Source organism: Symphalangus syndactylus, chromosome 13 (genome assembly GCF_028878055.3).
Source record: "Symphalangus syndactylus isolate Jambi chromosome 13, NHGRI_mSymSyn1-v2.1_pri, whole genome shotgun sequence".
Classification (NCBI taxonomy): Eukaryota; Metazoa; Chordata; class Mammalia; order Primates; family Hylobatidae; genus Symphalangus; species Symphalangus syndactylus.
Genome location: NC_072435.2, coordinates 89,783,919 through 89,807,044, shown reverse-complemented (window position 1 = coordinate 89,807,044; position 23,126 = coordinate 89,783,919). Strand labels below are relative to the sequence as shown.

The following is a 23,126-nucleotide window of genomic DNA, read 5'->3' as shown; positions in this document are numbered from 1 at the left end:
TGTTAAAGCAGTGCTTCTGTTACCAAGCAACATCTCTGTAAACAAGTCTGACATTTAACTAAAACACAATTAAATGTATCTATCCTACAGTTACCTGGATTCAGAATTCTCTGTATTTATGAGTTTAGCCTGTAAGTGGTTAGAATTAATACTCACCTTTTGTATTGAGGTTTGATTTCAAACTCAGTTTGTTCAGAATTGTTAGAATGCTTTATTTATTTATTTATGACTGAGTCTCACTCTGTTGCCCAGGCTGGAGTGCAGTAGCGCGATCTCGGCTCACTGCAACCTCCGCCTCCCGGGTTCAAGCGATTCTCCTGCCTCAGTCTCCTGAGTAGCTGGGATTACAGGTGCGTGCCACCATGCCCGGCTAATTTTTGTATTTTAGTAGAGATGGGGTTTCACCATGTTGGACAGGCTGGTCTCGAACTCCCGACCTCAGGTGATCCGCCCACCTCGGCCTCCCAAAGTGCTGGCATTACAGGTGTGAGCCACCGCACCAGGCCAGAATGCTTTAAATTACAAGTGTCACACAGGACTCTCCTGAGAGTTGCAAATGGTTTTGAGTTGTCCTTTGGTTATTTAGGACAGAGTATACTGGGTATTCCCCTTACTTTGAGTGTTTTCTTTCCAGATCAGATGAAGTGTGCAGACTGTATTTAGAACATTCTCAAATAATAGTGAAATACAATTTAGAATTCCATGCAGCACTGGGAGACTGAAACACTGATTATTCACAGGTAGTTTTTTTTTTTTTCCTTTTTTTGAGACAGAGTTTCATTCTTGTCGCTCAGCTGGAGTGCAGTGGTGTGATCTTGGCCCACTGCAACTTCCGCCTCCTAGTTTCAAGCGATTCTCTCATCTCAGCCTCCTGAGTAGCTGGGGTTACAGGCACATGCCACCATGCCCTGCTAATTTTTGTATTTTTAGTAGAGATGGGGTTTCACCATATTGCCCAGGCTGGTCACGATCTCCTGACGTCAGGCGATCTGCCCGCCTTGACCTCTCAAAGTGCTGGGATTACAGGTGTGAGCCAGCGTGCCTGGCCTATTCACAGGTAGTTTTTAATCCTTGCTTTACCAGTCACCTCACTGTCTCCTCTTACTGAACCTTTAATGATAAAATTTTTATGGCGAGTTGTTAGTTTTTAGAGCACTTTCTGAATGATCTTTTGAATCAGTAACCTTTCAAGTAAGCAAGTATGTGAGAAAATTTGAGACATGATGAGACTAAATGACTTCTTTGAAATCTGTTAATAATGGGAATTGGAACTTGAAGTTTAATGTTCTTTACGTCAGATGCCCTTATGTATTGCTAAAATCCATGGACTTAATTTTAGTTCTCTCCTCCTTTTTTCTATATGCTGATGTTGAAGTAATGAAATATTCAAAAGTTGGGCAAGACGGAGAAGATGACAAATCAAGAATGACTCGTATAATCCTTAGTAATCAGAAATCAGCATTATGTCATGGGATGTTCTAATTCAAGAAGCTTAGAATGAAATCTTAACAGAAAGATTAGTGAATTTTAGTGAATTGTCAGAATTTCCCCACCCCCAGGTACTGTCTCTTTGCGTAAAGTAAATGAGCTTGCTTTTAATTTTGTCATACATAATATATTAGGTTCCGTAAGTATATTGCCCACACAGTTTAACCTGTGTGCTTTTAGGGAATGTGTGTAAATCTGTGTAAAAAACTTCCTATTAACCCAAGTTCATGTTTCTTAAGCTGAATTATTCGAAATCCTCTCACGTTGCCTTTTCAAGTGTATGTTCTTTATGGAAAACGTGTCTCTGTCCAGATTGGTTTCTTCACTATCCCCTAAACCTGCTCTGTACTTTATCCTTTCCATATTAGTCTGCATGTCTTTCTATCCCCCGTGACCTGATCTTATTCCCTTCTTTCTGAAAATCTAAATTGTACCTTTTCTATAAGGTTCAACTCCACCATGACCTCATACCTACATACATAGGAATAGTATGTATTTGTGAGTTATATTTATTTGATACTTACACTTTTTATTGTATTATTTTAGCTTTCTTGACTTCCTTACTAGATTGTAAGCTTATTAAGGGCAGGACTTCAGATCTTGATGAGCTGTATCCTTAGTCTTTTCCAAATAGAAGTTGCTGAATAAATGTTTCTTAAAGATGACTGATATGATTAGGCTTTGTGTCTGCACCCAAATCTCACCTTGAATCATAATCCCCATAATCCCCATGTGTCAGGGGAGAGACCAGGTGGAGGGAATTGGATCATGGCGGCAGTTTCCCCTATGCTGTTCTCGTGACAGTGAGTTCTCATGAGATCTGATGGTTTTATAAGTGTTTGGTAGTTCCTCCTGCATTCATTCTCCTTTCTGCTACCTTATGAAGAAGGTGCCTTGCTTCCCCTTCACCTTCTGCCGTGATTGTAAGTTTTCTGATGCCTCTCCAGCCATGTGGAACTGTGAATCAGTTAAACCTCTTTCCTTTATAAATTACCCAATCTCAAGCAGTTCTTTATAGCAATATGAAAATGGACTAATACAATGACAGATATGCATTTCTACTTCCCCCGCCTTTTGTAAGTATCATGAAAGTAAAGTTATTGAGAGAAGAGAGTAACTGAAAGGGAAATGGCAACAGTAAACTATAAAAAAGATTGAAGAGTGGGAATTCACGGAATCAGAAATAAAGATTCTGTTGCTAGAAAGTGAGTATTTGAGAATTTCCCATGGCAAGGAAATACCAGCAGTAAGGACTCTCAGGAATGCTGGCACTATTCTTCAGTGGGCTTGGGGAGTTTGGTCAATTTCCTGGTTCCTAGTAGAATATTAGTTTGTTATATTTTTTTCATCAGGACTGCCCCCTCTAGGTCATGGAGAGATCACTGACTGTCAAGTCTAGTACTATTTCTTTTTTCTTTTTTTTGAGATGGAGTTTTGCTCTGTCGCCCAGGCTGGAGTGTAGTGGTGCGATCTTTGCTCACTGCAACCTCGAACTCGTGGGCTCACGTGATTCTCCTGCCTCAGCCTCCCAAGTGGCCGGGGCTACAGGTGCACGCCACCACACCTGGCTATTTTTTTTGTATTTTGAGTAGAGACAGGGTTTCACCACATTGGCCAGGCTGGTCTCGGAACTCCTGGCCTCAAGTGATTCACCCACCTTGGCCTCCCAAAGTGCTGGGATTGTAGGTGTGGGCCAATGCCCCCGGCCTACTATTTCTTTTAACTGAGCTATAATCCAGGATGGAAGAAATTAAGAAAATGCCCAGTTATTTGCCTTCTGTATATTGTGACTTCAGATTGGTTTTGGATGAAAATTCAGAGTTAGTAGGAACCTAAACCTGGCCATTCCGTTTTGGAAAGCACCTATCTTCTGTCTCAAAATATGTCTATAAAATGTCCATGTAGTTTTTACAGTCTCACCAAAAATCCTGTATCTAATGCTTATAACAAAGAGTTACTTCAGTTGAAGGTATAGAAAGTGAAGTTGAGTCTCAGAATGCTTTCATAAATATTCATTTGATTCAGTTATTTCTTGAGTGAATTTGCCGTTCTAGCTTCTGAGTTGTTGCCCACTAACTCAATTGCAGTATAATATAGCAACCCTTGAAAACAGTAGCATTGTAGTATAGGGATTTTCCTAATGAAGTTGCATTGCCTATCTCTGATGTTCATCTTCAGCCTCTCTCAAGTGATTGCATTTTGTTTTAAGGCAGCTATTTCAGATATTGTTAAACTTAAGGGGCGTACAATATATGCTCTTAAGGATATTTTTTAGAGTACTGACGAATTATAACTTCTTTCACATTGTTTTCCACATGGAGACGCATGATAATGTTTCTGGAATTGGTTCATTCTGGTGGGTTCTTGGTCTCGCTAACTTCAAGAATGAAGCTGCGGACCCTCGTGGTGAGTGTTACAGTTCTTAAAGATGGTGTGTCCGGAGTTTGTTCCTTCAGATGTTCAGATGTGTCTGGAGTTTCTTCCTTCTGGTGGGTTCATGGTCTTGCTGACTTCAGGAGTAAAGCTGCAGACTTTTGCAGTGAGTGCTACAGCTCTTAAAGGTGGCGCATCCAGAGTTGTTCATTCCTCCCGGTGGGTTTGTGGTATTGCTGGCTTCAGGAGTGAAGCTGCAGACTTTCGCAGTGAGTGTTACAGATCTTAAAGGTGGCGCGTCCGGTGTTGTTCATTCCTCCCAGTGGGTTTGTGGTCTCACTGGCTTCAGGAGTGAAGCTGCAGACCTTCGTGGTGAGTATTACAGCTCATAAAGGTAGTGTGGACCCAAAGAGTGAGCAGCAGCAAGATTTATTGTGAAGAGTGAAAGAACAGAGCTTCCACAGCATGGAAGGGGACCCCAGCAAGTTGCTGCTGCTGGCTCAGGCGCCTAGCTTTTCTTCCCTTATTTGGCCCCACCCACATCGTGCTGATTGGTCCATTTTAAAGAGAGCTGATTGGTCCATTTTACAGAGTGCTGATTGGTCTGTTTTTACAGAGTGCTGATTGGTGCGTTTACAAACCTTTAGCTAGACACAGAGTGCTGGTTGGTGCATTTACAATCCTTTAGCTAGACAGAAAAGTTCTCCAAGTCCCCACCCGACCCAGAAGCCCAGCCGGCTTCACGTCTCAATAAGTATGTATTGAATTATTTTTTATGTGAAGGACACGTGAAAATACTGGTTCAATTAAAGATTATTCTGGGCAGAAAAACTATTATGTAATAGCAGACTTCTCTACAACTGATATAGCCAGCTAGAGCTGGGGTGGATGAAGTTGAAATCGTTCTTTATAACATTTTGTATTCTAGAGCTTCATAGAAAGCTGAGATCACTAAGCACAATTTAATAGGTACTCTAATTTTTTTTTTTTTGAGACATAATCTTACTCTATCAGCAGGCTAGAGTGCAGTGGTGTGATCTCAGCTCACTGCAACCTCTGCCTCCTGGGTTCAAGCGATTCTCCTGCCTTAGCCTCCCAAGTAGCTGGGACTACAGGCATGTGCCACCATGCCCGGCTAATTTTTTGATTTTTAAGAGAGATGGGATTTCACCATGTTAGCCAGGATGGTCTCGATCTCCTGACCACCTTATGACCCACCTGCCTTGGCCTCCCAAAGTGCTGGGATTACAGGTGTGAGCCACTGCGCCTGGCCTAGGCACTGTAATTTTGTGGGAAGAGACTGAAGGATTCAGGAGACCAAGGCTTGACTAGGTGAGTCACTTCACCTTTCGTGGCCTAGTTTCTCATTTGAAAACATAAATCTCTGAAAGTTTCCTTCAGAAATGGTATGCTTCCAATTTAAAGCAAATTTTATTTCTCCTATATATGGGTTTAATCAATATTTGAGTGCCTATTATGTGTCTTGTGCTATTCTAGGCACTGGGGAGATTGTGAATAAGACATAGTGCTAAGTCTCAATCACCTTATTGTCTGATGGGAGAAATGGACAAAGTAATTAGTAATTTGTAATAAAGCATGTTAAATGCTATAAGGATAGATAAGAATGTGTTTTGGGGCATGTAGGAAGAATACCTGGCCTAGAACTAGAAAGAATACATGAAAATTGAGGAATATCTCTTTAGAATCTTATAAGTGTAGTTGTAGGGTGTACAGAGCAGTATTCAACTTGGCCCAGAGGGAGTTAGTCAAAGAAAACTAGGGAGACATTTCCTGAAGTTGGAGAGAGAGAAGAGACATCAACGTTAGTGGTAGTTGAAATACCAGGTATGGATGAGGTTCCTAGTGAGAGTTGTGTAGAATCAGAAGAGAGCTTGTGAACACCAGCATGTAATAGGGAGGGGGAGAAAGAAAGTAGGAAAACCAGAGTAGGGTAACGTTTTGGAAACTAAAGAAAGAATGCACATCACATTTAGTTTATTGATTAAATGGAAATTGTTGCCCAAGAAACATTGAGTGTGTAGTCCTATAAATGTAAATCTATCTAAATAAAGATACCCTCTACAAAGATCTGAACTTGCAAATGGGGGTAGTTTAAGTCCTTGCTTAGCAGCATAACAGAGGAAAGAGTATGTACTTTGGAACCTGGATCCCGAGAGTGAAGGTTAGATTACTAGCTGCTTAACTTTTTGAACCAGTTGCTTAATTTTTTGGTCCTTAATGTATGGATTAAAATAAGGTAAATTGTAAACCTGACTTTTAGTGGGCATTGTTGATTTTTATCCATGCCATTGTTAATGACTCTTCTGAACTACATACCCTTCTTTTCCTTCCCCATCCCCAGTCATATTCTTTTATCCTTCAAGATCCAAGAAAATTCCTGCCTTTTCTTTGATATCTTCCTATGTGGATGATATTCCAAATTTTCTGTAATGGAATGAACATGTCCTGTGTCCCTTAGAATTAGCAACACTACTCTTTTCTCTTTTTCTTTTTTAAAGCCTTAAGAAGGAAATTGTATTATCTCACATGTAAGAAGTCTGGAGATAGGTGGTTCTAAGATTGTCAATTAAGTGGCTCAGTGATAATCTTTAAGAACCTGGATTCTTTTTGCTTGGTCATCCTTTGAACTCAGCCTTGATTAGTACAACTATCATCAAATTTTCCAAAGTTTGGAAGAGATAACTTCTTTCTTCTACCTAGCCCTTTTTAAACAGCTTTATTGAGGTATATTTTACCTACCATAAAAACCACTCATTGTAAGTGTACAATTTAATGGTTTTTAGCAACTTGATAGAGTTGTGCGACTGTCATCACAAGGCAATTTCTGACATTTTATCGGTCTCCTAGATTCTCTGAAGCTTATTTGCATTTAAGGTAACTCCTTCCCACAGCCCCAGAGAACCACTGATCTACTTTCTATCACTATAAATTTGTCTTTTCTAGATATTTCATATAAATGGAATGAATACAGTAGTCTTTTGCATCTGGCTTCTTTAACTTCATGCTTTTGAGGTTTATTTAATGTATGTATATCAATGTTTTGTTCTTTTTAATTGTTGCATAGTATTCTTGTGTATTTTCCATTCACCAGTTGAATAGTATTGGTGAATAGTATTTCCCATTTACTGGTAACTGGTGAATAGTATTTCCCATTCACTGGGTGATGGACATTGGATGGTTTCCAGTTTTTGGCTATTATGAATAATGCTGCTATGAAGATTTGTCTGTAATTCCTTGTGTCAGCATATGTATTAATTTGTTTTGGGTAAATTCCTAGGAGTGGAATTGCTGAATTATATGGTAAGCTTATTTTTAACTTTTAAAGAAACTGTCAAAATGTTTTCCAAAGTAGCTGTACCAATTACATCCTATCAGCAATGTATGATGATTCCAGTTTCTCCACATCCTCACCAACAGTTGGTATTGTCTTTTTAATTGTAGCCATTCTAGTGAGTATCTAGTAGTATCCCATTGTAATTTTAATTTGCATTTCCCTGCACAGTAGTGTTGGACACCTTTTTCTGTGGTTATTGGCCATTTGTAAGTCATTTTTGGTGGAATATCTGTTTAAGGCATTTGCCCATTTTATAGCTGGGTTTTTTTTTTTTTTTTGGTCTTACTGCGTTGTAAGAGTTCTTTATATATGCTGGATAAAAGTTTGTGTTGTTTTTAATATCAGAGATAAGATTTGCAAAGATTTCTCCCAGTTGGTGTCTTGGCTTTTCATATTTTTACTGGTGTCTTTTGAAGTGCAAAAGTTTTTAATGAAGTTATTTCTTTTGTGTGTGTGGCATGTGCTTTCATGTTATGTATACGAACTTTTTGCCTAATCCAAGGTCCCGAAGATTTTTCTTTTGGTTTTCTTTGAGCTCTTTCGTTTAAATTTAAGATTCATATTGAATTAACTGTACATTTGATGTAAGAAGAGGATCTGAGTTCATTTTTTAAAAATGTGAATGCCAAATTATCCAGTACCATTTGTTAAAAAGACTGTTCTTTTCCCTTCAATTGTATTGGCATCTTTGTAAAATATCAGTTGACTATAATGTAAGAATGTATTCCTAGACTCATGTCTATAAACCTATCCTTACTCCAACACTATTCCGTCTTGATTACTGCAGTTTTATAGTAAGTTTCAAAATGAGTAGTGTAACATTTTCTTTTTCAAAATTGGTTCTATGCTCTTTCCATTTCCATATACAATTTAGGATCAGCTTGTTAATTTCTACAAAAACACATCTGATACTTGTAGGATTTGCATTTAATCTATCCATCAGCATGGGAAATATCACTAACTTTACAATCTTGAGTCTTCCAATCCATGAACATGTAATATCTCTCCATTTACTTAGATCTTTAATTTCTCTTAATAATGTTTTTTACTTTTCAGTGTACAAATCTTGCACTTCTTTGGTTAAATTTATTCCTAAGACTGTTATAATTTTGATGCTCTTGGAAATGGAGTTTTCATGATTTGATTTCAAATTGTTCTTTTTTAGCACAAAGAAATGCAACTAGCCAGGCTCGGTGGCTCACGCCTGTAATCCCAGCACTTTGGGAGGCCAAGGTGGGTGGATCACAAGGTCAGGAGATCGAGACCATCCTGGCTAGGTGAAACCCCATCTCTACTAAAAATACAAAAAAGTTTAGCAGGGTGTGGTGGCGGGCACCTGTAGTCCCAGCTACTCGGGAGGCTGAGGCAGGAGAATGACGTGAACCCAGGAGGTGGAGCTTGCAGTGAGCTGAGATCGTGCCACTGCACTCCAGCCTAGAGGACAGAGCGAGAATCCATTTAAAAAAAAAAAATGCAACCAATTTTTGCGTATTGTTTGTACATAGATGATCATGTCTCAAAACGATACTTTTTCTTTCCAATCTCAATGTTATTTATTTCTTCATTTTTGCTTTAATTCTTGGGTTAGACCCTCCAGTAAGATGTTAAAGAGAAGTGTTGAATGTGCATTGCATTACTCCCAGTCTTAGGGGGAAAACCTGCAGATTTTTGCAATCAGGTATAATGTTAGCTGTAGATTTTCTATAGATGCCCTTTGAAGAAGGTTAAGGAAGCTCCCTTATGTTCCTAGTTTGTTGCAAGTTTTTAATCATGAGTGGGTATTAGATTTTGTCATGTTTTTTTCCTGCATCTGATGATATGGTTATATGATTTTTATTCTGTTAATATGCTATATATTAATTGATTATTGGAGATTAAACACACCCTGTATTCCTGGGACAGATCGCACTTGGTCGTGCTGTAAGATGTGTTTTTTTTTTTTTTTTTTTTTTTTTTTTAGTGTTTGAGACAGAATCTTGCCTTGTGACCCAGGCTGAAGTGCAGTGGTGTGATTTTGGCTCACTGCAGCCTCAGACTCCTGGGCTCATGCGATTCTCCTGCCTCAGCCTCCCAAGTGGCTGGGGCTACAGGCACATGCCACCACACCTGGCTATTTTTCTTTCTTTTTTTTTTTTTTTTTTGGTATTTTTTGTAGAGACAGGGTTTTGCCATGTTGCCTGGGCTGTTCTTGAACTCCTTGGCTCAAGCAATTTACCTGCATGGCCTCCCAAAGTGCTGGGACTACAGGCTGAAGCCACCATGCCCAGTCCGTGCTGTATAATCTTTGTCATATGTTGTTGAATATGGTTTGTCTGATTATTGTTAAGGAATTTTGCATATATGTTCCTGAGGGATATTAGTCTGTTGGTTGCTCGTGATCTTGCTCTTACTGCTTTAAATGTTTGATAGCATTCATTAGTGCAGTTGTGGGGGCCTGGCCATTTCTTTGTGGGAATATTTAAAATTATTAGTTCAGTTTCTTCACTTCTTGTTATAGGTGTATTCAGATTTTCTCTTTCTTCTAGAGTTTTGGTAATTTGTATGTTCTAGGAAGTGTAGTCCATTTCATATAAATTATCTAATTTGTTGATACGAAGTTTGTATTAAGAAATCCTTAAATAATTTAAGGTTGGCAATAATTTTCCCTCTTTCATTCTTGATTTTGGTAATTTGTATCTCTTATTTTCTTGGTCAGTCTAGCGAAGTTCTTTTTGTTTTTTTTTTTGATTTTGTTAATCTTTCCGAAGAACCAACCTTTTATTTCATTGATTATTTTTCATATCTATATTTTCTATTTCACTGATTTCCATGCTACAAAATTATTATTTTTCTGCTTGTTTTGGGTTTAATGTCCCCTCTGCTCCTTATTTTTCTAGTTTCCTAAGATGGAAGCTTAGATTATTGGTTTGAGACCTTTTTTCTTTTCTCATATAAATGTTTAAAACTATACATTTCCTTCTAAGCACTGCTTTAGTTGCATTTTGTACATTTTGGTTCGCTGTATTTTGTTTTCATTCAATTTGAAATATATTTTAAAATTTTTCTTTGGAATTTCTTCTTTGATCAATGGGTTATTTAGAGGTATGTTTTAAAATTTACCGATAATTGAGGTGTTCCCAGATTTATTTTTGTTCGGATGACTAATTCCATTGTGATCAGATCACACATTTTTTATGAGTTCAGTCTTTTAAATTTTATTGAGACTTGTGTTGTGCCCCAGTATGTGGTGTATCCTGGAAAATTTTCCTTGTGTGTGTAAAAGTTGTATATTCTGCAGTCATTGGGTGGTATTTTCTGTCAGTTATGTCAAGTTTATTGATGAGGTTAGTCAATTCTTCTATATCCTTGGAGATTTTCTGTCTTGTTCTATCAGTCGTTGCAGTCTTTAACTGTTTTTGTTGAATTATCTATTTCTCTTTTTAATTATTTCTTTTTTTGCTTCATGTATTTTGGAGTTCTTTGGTTAGATGGACAGTTATTGTTATATCTTCCTGATATAGTGACCCTTTTTTCATTATGAAGTGGCCTCCTTTGTCTGTAATATTTCTTATCTTAAAATCTATTTTTCTTGGTACTATAGCCACTCTAGTTTTTTTTGTGGTTACTGTTTCTATGGTGTGTTTTTTTAAAAAAATCCTTTTAATTTTAACCTATTTATGTCTTTGAATTGAAGATTTATCTCTTGTTGACAGCCTATAGTTAGGTTTTGTAATCCATTGTAACATAATCCCCCCTTTGAATAGTGTTTAGTTCATTCACATGTAATGTAATTGTTGATATTATTGGATTTACACCTGCATTTTTCATATTTGTTTTCTATTTGTCTCATTTGTTTTTTGCTTTTTCCTCTTTTCTTTACCATCTTTCTGTGTTAAATATTCTTTAGTGTATCTTTTTATTTCTGTTGATTTCTTTTGCTATATTTTAGGGATTACAATGTGCCTTTTAACTTAATTACAGTCTCCTTCAGAATAATACTAAATTCTGATGAATTATAGAAACTTTCCTCCAGTGTTATCTCTTTTTTCTCTTTTTGTTGCTATTATTATTATATATATTACAGCTGTATGTATTACAAACTCAGTGATACAGTACTATAATTATTCCTTTATGTAGTCTTATGTCTTTAAAGGAGGTGAAGTGAAAATAATTATATTTTTAGAGTCTTTAATATTTACCGATGTAATTACAGTTTCCAATGAGCTTCATTTTCCTGTAGAGTATTATTTTTCTTTTTTTCAGACAGGTTCTCCTTCTGTTTTCCAGGCTGGAGTGCAATGGTGTGATCTTGGCTTACTGCAGCCTCCGCTTACCCAGTTCAAGCAATCCTCCTGCCTCAGCCTCTCAAGTAGCTGGAACTACAGGCGCGTGCCACCACACCTGGCTGTTTTTTGTAGAGATGAGGTTTTGCCATGTTGCCCAGGCTGGTCTCGAACTTCTGGGTTCAAGTGAGCCACCCACCTTGGCCTCTCAAAGTGCTGGGATTATAGGCATGAGCCACTGTGCCCAGCATAGATTAAACTTATTCTATGGTGTGACTTCCTTTTATCCTGAAGGACTTTTGTTGTTATTTCTCATAAGGCATGTCTCACAGCAGCGACTTCTCTTCGACTTTGGTTATCTATCTGAAAATGTCTTTATTTCATCTTCATTTTTGAAGGGCATTTTTGCTGAATATAGAATTTTTAGTGATGAGTTTTTTGTCTTTCTTTAAAAAAATTTGTTTTTTCCATGTCATTTCTGATGAGAAATCAGCGTTAATAATATTGTTGTTGCCCTATATGTGAAGTCATTTTTCTCTCACTCCTTTTTAAAGATTTCCTCTTTGTCTTTGAGCATTTGCAGGTTTCTTTGGATTTGTTGGACTGTTTAGATGTGTCAATTAATGTTTTTCATTAAATTAGGGAAGTTTTTGGCCATTATTTCTTCAAAACTTCTTTTCTGCCTCTTTCTCTCTTTCCTGACCTTCTAGAACTCCCACTGCATATTTTGTGTACAGTATGTCGTCACTAAACATTATTTATTTATTTATTTATTTATTTTTTTTTTTTTTTGAGATGGAGTCTTGCTCTGTCGCCCAGGCTGGAGTGCAGTGGCGCAATCTCGGCTCACTGCAAGCTCCGCCTCCCAGGTTCACGCCATTCTCCTGCCTCAGCCTCTCCGAGTAGCTGGGACTACAGTATTTTTTATTTTTCTTTTTCTTTGAGGTGGAGTCTTGCTCTCTTGCCAGGCTGGAGTGCAGTGGCGTGATCTCAGCTCAGTGCAACTTCCACCTCTCGGGTTCAAGCGATTCTCTTGCCTCAGCCTTCCAAGTAGCTGGGACTATAGGTGCGCACCACCACACCTGGCTAATTTTTGTAATTTTAGTAGAGACAGGGTTTCACCCTGTAGGCCAGGATGGTCTCGATCTCCTGACCTCGTGATCTGCCTGCCTTGGCCTCCCAAAATGCTGGGATTACAGGCATGAGCCACCACGCCCGGCCGTCACTTAACATTATTGATAGGTTCTTGGAAACTGACTTTAAATGAAATGACGTATAATGAAACCAACTTTACCCTAGACTAATTGATAAAAACAATAGTTAAATTCCTATGGCATATCTCTGGTCAAAAAACATCACCAAACTTCTAAATAAAGACCCAAGACACTTCCAACATTAAACGTTGAAATAAATGTGAGCTATAATGTTTAAGAAAGATTAGTAAAAACAAGTAAGATAGTCACTTACCTAATTTTTGGTAAATGAGTGAGTGACAGTGGTCATAGTGGTGGTGGGTTAAACCAAGAAATAAATGTTTGCAAAGCAAAAAATATAAGGGACACCTCTTACTATCATACAGTTCAAAAATAATCACAAATATGGCAGGCTTGATAAGAGTGCTTTTGTACTGCATAGTGTTGTTATGCATTTACATGATTATATACTTTATTTGAAATTTCATTTTACAATAATTTGTATTCATTCATTCATTCATTTTCCAGCCTGCTCTAGGGTTCAGGCTTTCTGGTGGCCAGAACCTATCCTGGCACGGAACCAACCCTGGACAGGATGACATTCCATTGCATGGTGCACTTAAATACACACCCATACTCATTCCTACTGGGACAATTTCAATCTCCCAGTGAACCTAACGTGCACATCTTTAGGATATGAGAAGAGGAAACTGGAGTACTTGGAAAATACAAACAAATGTTTACTTAATCTTTTTGGTGAAGTGTCCATTTGAATGTTTTGCCCATTAAAAAATTTTGATTGTTTATTTTCCTATCATTTAGTTTTGAGAGTTCTTTATTCTGGGTGCAAGTGCTTTATAAGATTTATGATTTGCAGTTTTTCCCCTGAGTCTGGTATATCCTGTCATTTATGTAACAGTGGATTTTGAAGAGTAGTGGATTTTGAAGTTCTTAATTTTGATGAAATCCAGTTTGTCAGTTTTTTCTTTTATGAATTGTGCTTTTGGTGTTATATCTGAGAAGTCTTAACCCAAGATCAAAATGATTTTCTCCTGTATTTTTTTTTTTAGGAGGTTTGTAGTTTAGGTTTTTAATTCAGGCCTCTGATTTTTTTTGATCCTATTTTTGTATATGGTGTGGTGAGCAACTTAAAGTTCTGTGTGTGTGTGTGTGTGTGTGTGTGTGTGTGTGTGTGTGTATGGAAAAGGCAATTGTTCCAGGACCATTTGTTGAAAAGACTATCCTTTCTTCACTGAATTGACTGCATTTTTGTCAGAAATCAATTGACTGTTTCTATTTGACTCTATTTCTGGACAGTCTTTTTTGTTTAATGGATTTTTGTGACTGATGTAATAGTACATAGTTTTGATTTCTATGGCACTTTCATAAGTGAAGTCAGGTAATACAAGTCTTCTAACTTTGTTCTTTTTCAAAGTTTTTTTTTTTTTTTTTTTTTTTTTTTTTTTTTTTTTGACTCTTCTAGGTCCCTTGTGTTTCCATATGAATTTTAGAACCAGCTTGTTAATTTCTATGAAAACTATCTCGGTATTTTGAATGACACTGCATTGAATTTGGGAGAAATTAACATCTTAACAATATTGAATTTTCTGATCCACAAGTATGGCATATCTTGCTATTGTGACCTGCTTTTTAAAAACAATTATAAAATAGATATAGAGTCTCACTATGTTGCCCAGGCTGATCTTGAACTCCTGGGGTGAAGTGAGCCTCCCACCTCGACCTCCCAAAATGCTGAGATTACTAAGGGCATGAGCCACCACACCTGGCCATGACCTGCTTTTTTAATAGTCTTTTTCCATTGTAAACACCACTATTAAGTTAGTACCATGAGGATAAGAACTGATTCTATCCTCCATTCCTACTTGGAATTTAGGATGCACTCAGTAAACATTTACTGAATGACAAATAAAAGAAGATTCTTGAACATAAATATTTGTGCATCTCTAATTAGTTTCTCAGGATTAATTCCTAAAATTAGTTACTAAATGAAAGGATATATTCATTTTGAAAGCTTTTTCTCAGTAGACTGTTCTCCAGAATTTTTAACTTTTGAGGTAGAAATTTCTTTTCTTTTTTGAGTCGGGAGTTTTGTTCTTGTTGCCTGGGTTGGAATACAATGTCCTGATCTCGGCTCACTGGAACCTCCGCATCCCATGTTCAAGTGATTGTCCTGCCTCAGCTTCCTGGGTAGCTGGGATTACAGGTGCCTGCCACCATGCCTGGCTAATTTTTGTATCTTTATTCGAGAAAGGGTTTCACCACGTTGGCCAGGCTGATCTCGAACTTCTGACCTCAGGTGATCTGCCCACCTCAGTCTCCCAAAGTACTGGGATTACAGGCGTGAGCCACCACGCCCGGCCTGAGGTAGAAATTTCTTGATAACTAACTATAATGCATACATAATTGGTTAGCAAACAGTGTTCTTGGTGACATCTTTCCACAAGTTTTCTCTGAAATTACGTTACAAGCCTATGGGAGAGTAGGATTCACATCATAGAAATTTTGTGGATCACTTTACTGTCATTAACAGTTTACTGGAATTGGGAGCTATGAAGATGACCAAAACAGTAGAAGATTATATGTAGTTTTTCCTTTGAGGAATTTATAGTTTCTTTGGAAATGATAGTTTATATAGGTATAAAGCATCTGGAGGGGAAAAGAACAGATGTTATAGAATATAGAATAAATTAAGCCAGGCACAGTGGCTCACGCCTGTAATCCCAGCACTTTGGGAGGCCGAAGTGGGTGGATCACTTGAGGTCAGGAGTTCGAGACCAGTCTTGCCAACATGGTGGAACCCTGTCTCTAAAAATACAAAAAATAGCCGGCGTGGTGCGTGCCTGTAATCCCAGCCACTCGGGAGGCTGAGGCAGGAGAATCACTTGAACCCAGGGGGGCAGAGGTTGCAGTGAGCCGAGATTGCACCATTGTACTCTAGCCTGGATGACAGGGCGAGGGTCCGTCTCAAAAAAATATATGTATATATAGAATAAATATCCTGGGGCAAGCACAAGGAAGGCAGGAACCTATAAAGCACATGGGCAAAAGCTACTCTTTTTGTTCACTTCTAGAACAACTAAAACTCTGAAAATAGTTTTGTGATTTTGCAGACTGTAGGGTTTCAGGTTTGACTCTGATTGTGATTTGAGGATTAATTGACAAGATTTAAGTTCTCCAGGGTCCATTATATCATTCTTATGCCTTTGCATCCTCATAGCTTAGCTCCCACTTGTGAGAAGATACGGTGTTTGGTTTTCCATTCCTGAGTTATTTCAGTTAGAATAATGGCCTCCAATTCCATCTCAGTTGCTGTGAATGCCATTATTTCATTCCTTTTTATGGCTGAGTAGTATTGCATGATACATATATATATATGTATACCACATTTTCTTTATCTACTCATTGGTTGATGGGCATTTAGTCTGGTTCCATATTTTTGCAGTTGCAAATGTGCTGCTATAAACATGCATGTTCAAGTGTCTTTTTCATATAATGACTTCTTTTCCTCTGGGTAGATACCCAGTAGTGAGATTGCTGGATCAAATGGTAGTTCTACTTTTAGTTTTTTTTTTTTTTTTTTTTTTTTTGAGATGGAGTCTTGCTCTGTCGCCCAGGCTGGAGTGCAGTGGTGTGATCTCGGCTCACTGCAAGCCCCGCCTCCTGGGTTCACGCCATTCTCCTGCCTCAGCCTCCCGAGTAGCTGGGACTACAGGCGCCTACCACTACGCCCAGCTAATTTTTTGTATTTTTAGTAGAGACAACATTTCACCGTGTTAGTCAGGATGGTCTTGATCTCCTGGCCTCGTGATCCACCCACCTCGGCCTCCCAAAGTGCTGGGATTACAGGCATGAGCCACCGTGCCCAGCCTACTTTTCGTTCGTTAAGGAATCTCCACACTGTTTTCTATAGTGGTTGTACTAGTTTACCTTCCCACCAGCAGTGTAAAAGTGTTCCCTTTTCACCACATCCTCGTCACCATCTATTATTTTTTGATTTTTAAATTATGGCCATTCTCGCAGGAGTAAGGTGGTAATGCATTGTGGTTTTGATTTGCATTTCCCTGATAGTGGTGTTGAACATTTTTTCATATGTCTGTTGGCCATTTGTGTATCTTTTGAGAATTGTCTATTCATGTCTTTTCACTAATTTTTGATGAGAATATTTGTTTTTTTCTTGCAGATTTGTTTGAGTTCCTCATAGATTCTGGATATTAGTCCTTTGTGGGATGCATAGTTTGTGAATATTTTCTCCCACTCTGTGGGTTGCCTGTTCACTCTGCTGATTATTTGTTTTGCTGTGCAGAAGCTTTTTAGTTTAATTAAGTCCCATCCATTTATTTTCATTTTTGTTGCGTTTGGTTCTTGGTCATGAACTCTTTGCCTAAGCCAATGTCTAGAAGAGTTTTTCTGATGTTATTTTCTAGAATTTTTATGGTTTCGGTCTTAGATTTAAGTCTTTAATCCATCTTGAGTTGATTTTTGTATAAAGTGAGAGTTGAGATTCCACTTTCATTCTTCTACATGTGCCCTGCCAATTGTCCCAGCACCATTTGTTGAATAGGTTGTCCTTTCTCTACTTTATGTTTTTGTTTGCTTTGTCAAATATCAGTTGGCTGTAAGTACTTGGCTTTGTTTCTGGGTTCTCTATTCTGTTCCATTGATCTATGTGCCTGTTTTTATGCCAGTACCATGCTGTTTTGGTAACTATAGCCTTGGTATAGTTTGAAGTTGGGTAATGTGATACCTCCAGATTTGTTCTTTGTGCTTAGTCTTGCTTTGCAGGCCCTTTTTTGGTTTCATATGAATTTTAGGATTTTTTTTTTTCTAGATCTGTGAAGAATGCTGTTGGTATTTTGATGGGAATTGCATTGAATTTGTAGATTGCTTTTGGCAGTATGGTCATTTTCACAATATTGATTCTACCCATCCATGCGCATGGGATATATTTCCATTTGTTTGTGTCATCTGTGATTTCTTTCAGCGTTTTTTTTTTGTAGTTTTCCTTGTAGAGGTCTTTTCGCCTCCTTGGTTAGGTATATTCCTAAGTATTTTTATTTTTTGCAGCTATTGTAAAACGGGTTGAGTTCTTGATTTGGTTCTCAGCTTGGTGGCTGTTGGTATACAGCAGAGCTACTCATCTGTGTACATCAATTTTGTATCCTAAAACTTTGCCGAATTCATTTACCAGTTATAGGAGCTTTTTGGATGAGTCTTTAGGGTTTTCTAGGTATATGATCATATCATCAGCAAACTGCAACACTTTGACTTCATCTTTACCAATTTGGATGCCCTTGATTTCTTTCTCTTGTCTGATTGTTCTGGCTAGGACTTCCAGTACTGTGTTGAATAGAAGTGGTGAAAGTGGACATCTTTGTCTTGTTCTAGTTCTCAGGGAATGCTTTAAACTTTTCCCTTTTCAGTGTAATGTTGGCTGTGGGTTTGTCATAGATGGCTTTTATTATCTTAAGGTATGTCCCTTCTATGCCGATGTTGCAGACGGTTTTAATCATAAAGGGATCTGAATTTTGTCATGCTTTTTCTGCGTCTGTTGAGATGATGTGGTTTTTGTTTTTAATTCTGTTTATATGGTGTATTACATTTATTGACTTCCATTTGTTAAGCCAACCCTGCATCCCTGGTATAAAACCCACTTGATCATGGTGTATTTTCTTTTTGACATGCTGTTGGACTTGGTTAGCTAGTATTTTGTTGAGGATTTTTGCATCTGTGTTCATCCGGGATATTGGTGTGTGGTTTTCTTTTTTTGTTATGTCCTTTCCTGGTTTTGGTATTAGGGTAATACTGGCTTCATAGAATGATTTAGGGAGGATTCCCTCTTTGTCTGTGTTTTGGAATAGCTTCCGTGGGATTCATACCAATTCTTCTTTGAATGTCTGATAGAATTCAGCTGTGAATCCATCTGGTCCTGGACTTTTTTTTGTTGTTGGCATTTTTTTTTGTTTATTACTGTTTCAGTCTTGCTACTTGTTATTGACCTGTTCAGAGGTTGTTTCTATTTCTTCCTAGTTTAATCTAGGAGGGTTGTATCTTTTCAGGAATTTATCCATCTCCTCTAGGTTTTCTAGTTTGTGTGCATAAAGATGTTCATAGTAGCCATACAAAAGCACAATTTTTTGTATTTCTGTGGTATCACTTTTGATATCTCCTATTTTGTTTCTAATTGAGCTGTTTGAATCTACTCTCTTCTCTTGGTAATCTTGCTAATGGTCTGTCGATTTTGTCTTTTCAAAGAGCCAGCTTTTTGTCTCATTTATCTTTTGTATTTTGTTGTTGTTGTTGTTTCAATTTCATTTAGTTCTGATCTTTGTTATTTCTTTTCTTCTGCTGGGTTTTGGTTTGGTCTGTTCTTGTTTCTCTAATTCTGTGAGGTGTGAGGTTAGATAGTCTATCTGTGCTTTTTCAGACTTTTTGATGTAGGCATTGATTGCTATGAACTTTCCTCCTAGCACAACTGTTTTTGCTGTATTGCAGAGGGTTGATAGGTTGTGTCACTGTTATTGTTCAGTTCAAAGAATTTTAAAATTTCCATCTTGATTTCATTGTTGACCCAGAGGTCATTCAGGAGCAGGTTTAAATTTCCATGTATTTGTATAGTTTTGAAGCTTCCTATGGAGTTAATTTCTAATTTTATTCTGCTGTGGTCTTAGAGAATATTTGATATAATTTTGATTTTCTTAAATTTATTGAGACTTGTTTTGTGGTCTATTTTGGAGAATGTTCCATGGGTTGATGAAAAGAATATATTCTGCAATTGTTGGGTAGAATGTTCTGTAAATATCTGTGAAGTCCATTTGTTTTAGGGTATAATCCGTTGTTTCCTTGTTGACTTTCTGTCTGAATGACTTGTCTAGTGCTGTTAGTGGAGTACTGAAGTCTCTCACTGTTTTGTTGCCATGTATCTCATTTCTTAGGTCTAGTAGTAATTGTTTTATAAATTTGGGAGCTCCAGTGTTAGGTGCATATGTTTTTGGGATTGTGATATTTTCCTGTTGAACGAATCCTTTTATCATTATGTAATGTCTCTCTTTGTCTTTTTAAACTGTTGTTGCTTTAAAGTTTGTTTTGTCTGATGTAAGAATAGCTATTCCTGCTCACGTTTGGTTTCCATTTGCGTGGAATATCTTTTTCCACCCCTTTACCTTATAAGTTTATATGAGTACTTATGTATTAGGTGAGTCTCTTGAAGGCAGCAGATACTTGGTAGATTTTTATCCATTCTGCTGTTCTGCATCTTTTTTTTTTTTTTTAAATTGAGACAGTCTCACTCAGTCACCCAGGCTAGAGTGCAATGAGATGATCTTGGCTCACTGCATGAGCTGGGTTCACTGCATGAGCTCAATGCTGCCTGGGTTCAAGTGATTCTTGTGTCCTCTGCCTCCCGAGTAGCTGGGTTTACAGGCATCTGCCACCATGCCTGGTTAGTTTTTTTGTATTTTCAGTAGAGACGGGCTTTTGCTGTGTTGGCCAGGCTGGTCTTGAACTCCTGACCTCAGGTGATCTGCCCACTTTGGCCTCCCAAAGTGCTGGGATTACAGGCGTGAGCCACTATGCTGGCCTCTGTATCTTTTCAGTGGAACATTTAGGCAATTTACATTCAACATCAGTATTGAGATGTGAGATACTATTTTATTCATCATACTAGTTGTTGCCTAATTACCTTTTTTTGTTTACATTGTGTTATTGTTCTGTAGGTCTTGTGAGATTTATGCTTTAAGGAAGGTTCTATTTTGATGTTTTGAGATTGTTTCAAGAGTCAACTCCTTTTAGTAGTTCTTGTGCTGGCTTGGCAGTGGTGAATTCTCTGAGCATTTGTTTGTCTGAAAAAGACTTTATTGCTCTTTCATTATAAAATTTAGTTTTGCTAGATATGGAATTATTGGCTGATAATTTTTTGTTTAAGGAGACTAAAGATAGGACCCAATTCCTTCTAGCTTGTAGGGTTTCTGCTGAGAAATCTGCTGTTAATCTGTTAGGTTTTCCTTTGTAGGTTACCTGATGCTTTTACCTCACAGCTCTTAAGATTCTTTCCTTTGTCTTGACTTTAGATAACCAGATGACTGTGTGCCTAGGTGATCTTTTTGTGATGAATTTCCTGGGTGTTCTTTGAGCTTCCTGTATTTGTGTGTGTGTGTGTGTGTGTGTGTGTGTTTTAGACCAAGTCTTGCTCTGTCACCCAGGCTGGAGTGCAGTGGCATGATCTTGGCTCATTGCAGCCTCCGCCTTCCAGGTTCAGGTGGTTGTCCTGCCTCAGCCTCCTGAGTAGCTGGGACTACAGGCCCAGGCCACCATGCCTAGGTAATTTTTTTTTTTTTTTTTTTTTTTTTTTTTAGTTTAGTCGGGGTTTCACCATTTTGGCCAGGCTGGTCTCAAACTCCTGACCTTGAGTGATCCTCCTGCGTTGGCCTCCCAAAGTGCTGGATTACAGGCATGAGCCACTGTGCCTGGCCAAGCTGCTTGTATTTGGCTGCCTAGATCTCTATCAAAACCGGGGAAGTTTTCCTCAATTATTCCCTCAAATAGTTTCCTGAACTTTTAGATTTCTCTTCCTTAGGGACAGCAATTATTCTTAAGTTGAGTCTTTTAACATCCCAAGTTTCTTGGAGGCTTTATTCATTTTTTAAAATAATTTTCTTTTCTTTTCTTTTTCTTTCTTTTTTTTTTTTTTTTTTTTTTTCTGAGATAGAGTCTCCCTCTGTTGCCCAGGCTGGAGTGCAGTGGCGCGATCTTGGCCCACTGTAACCTCCTCCCGGGTTCAAGTGATTCTCCTGCCTCAGCCTCCCCGAGTAGCTGGGACTACAGGCACACGCCACCGCGCCTGGCTAATTTTTGTATTTTTAGTGGAGACGGGATTTCACCGTGTTAGCCAGGATGGTCTTGATCTCCTGACCTTGTGGTCCACCTGCCTTGGCCTCCTGAGGTGCTGGGATTATAAGCTGAGCCACTGCTCCCAGCCAAAATTATTTTTTGTTTGTCTTTGTTAGATTGGGTTAATTCGAGAGCCCTGTCTTTGGGCTCTAAAGTTCTTTCTTCTACTTGTTCAATTCTGTTGTTGAAACTTTTCAGTGTATTTTGCATTTCTCTAAGTGTGTATTTAATTTCCAGAAGTTGTGGTTGTCTTTTTTTTATGATGTATATTTCTCTGGAGACTTTTTCATCCATATCCTGTTTTTTATTTTATTTTTTATTTGTTCAAGTTGGTTTTCACTTTTCTCTAGTGCCCCCTTGAGTAGCTTAATAATCAACCTTCCGAATTCTTTATCTGGCAATTCAGAGATTTGTTCTTGTTTTGGATCCATTGCTGGAGAGCTAGTGTGATCTTTTGGGGGTGTTATCAAACTTTGTTTTGCCATATTACCAGAATTACTTTCCTGGTTCCTTTTCATTTGTATGTTTCAGTGGAAAGATCTAGAACTGAAGGACTGCTGTTCAGATTTTTTTTTGTCCCACAAGGTGATTCCTTGATGTAGAGTCACCCCCTTCCCCTAGGGATGGGGCTTCCTAAGAGCCAGACTGAGGTGATTGTTACTACCGTTCTGGGTCTAGCCACCCAGCAGGGTTACTGGGCTCCAGGCTGGTGCTGGCGAATGTCTGCAAGTTGTCTTGTGATATAATCTGTCTTCAGGTCTCCCAGCTGTGGATACCAGCACCTGCTCTAGTGAAGGTGGCAGGAGAGTGAATGCTGGTTAGGCTAGCCGTTGAAGTTGTCATGTGGACAGACTCAGGACCTCTGATTAGCCAGGGTGTTGCAGGCAGTTCAATTAGCTGTTGTTTTCTCCTTTGGAACAGAGTTTTTCTGTTATGAGTTGCTGAAATGGCTTGAGTTGTTTGGCTTCCAGTCAGGAAGTGGCACTTTCAAGAGAGGAGCAGCTGCAGTAGTAGAAGGGGGATATAATCTTGCCCTACATTGGCAGGATAAGTACTGGGGTTTCTCAGATGATGGACAGGCCCATAGAGCTCCCGAGAGTTCATGTCTTTTGTCTTTGGAGTTTTTTGGCTGTCTCGGCATTTGCAGCAGTAAGCTGCTTTTTTCAAAGAGTCTGTCTCTCTGTTTTTTTGTGGACAGTCATGCAGAAGTATCATTAGAGGACAAATGGATATGCTCTAGCAGTAACAAACTGGGGGAAACTTAGTAAGTCCTGTTTGTTCAGATTCCTCTTTGTGTCTTCTTTCCTACAGCTATAGGGAGGACCCCTCTGGATTGAGGATTTTATGACCTACTTTAGAGGAAGGTGAGATAAACCTTGTTGCTTCTGCTTTTTTCTCAAATGCCAAGGTGCCATATTTTGGGTAGCCTGTCTTGAATCCCATCTTTGAGCTTCTGTTATAGATAGAACATATGAGTAGAGGGGGATTCATAAGCAGAGAGAGGTTAGGAACTAGGGTGCAAATTTCAGTGTCATTCAGATAAAGTAA

At 38.4% G+C, this 23,126-nt stretch overlaps 1 protein-coding gene across 18 annotated transcripts in view; it reads left to right on the top strand.

The window, feature by feature from the left end:
- Nucleotides 1-23,126, top strand: part of CEP83 (centrosomal protein 83) — a 207,956-nt gene that overhangs the window by 2,868 nt on the left and 181,962 nt on the right. For 2 of the 18 annotated variants that reach the window (XM_063614261.1, XM_063614257.1), the window contains exon 1: nt 640-740. The exons of 14 other annotated variants lie outside the window; for them this stretch is intronic. The gene's annotated coding sequence lies outside the window, so the exon portion shown is untranslated. Of the gene's footprint in view, nt 1-639; nt 741-22,889; nt 22,943-23,126 lie in introns of those variants that run through there. 2 more of the 18 variants (XM_055238459.2, XM_063614255.1) reach the window with 1 other exon arrangement.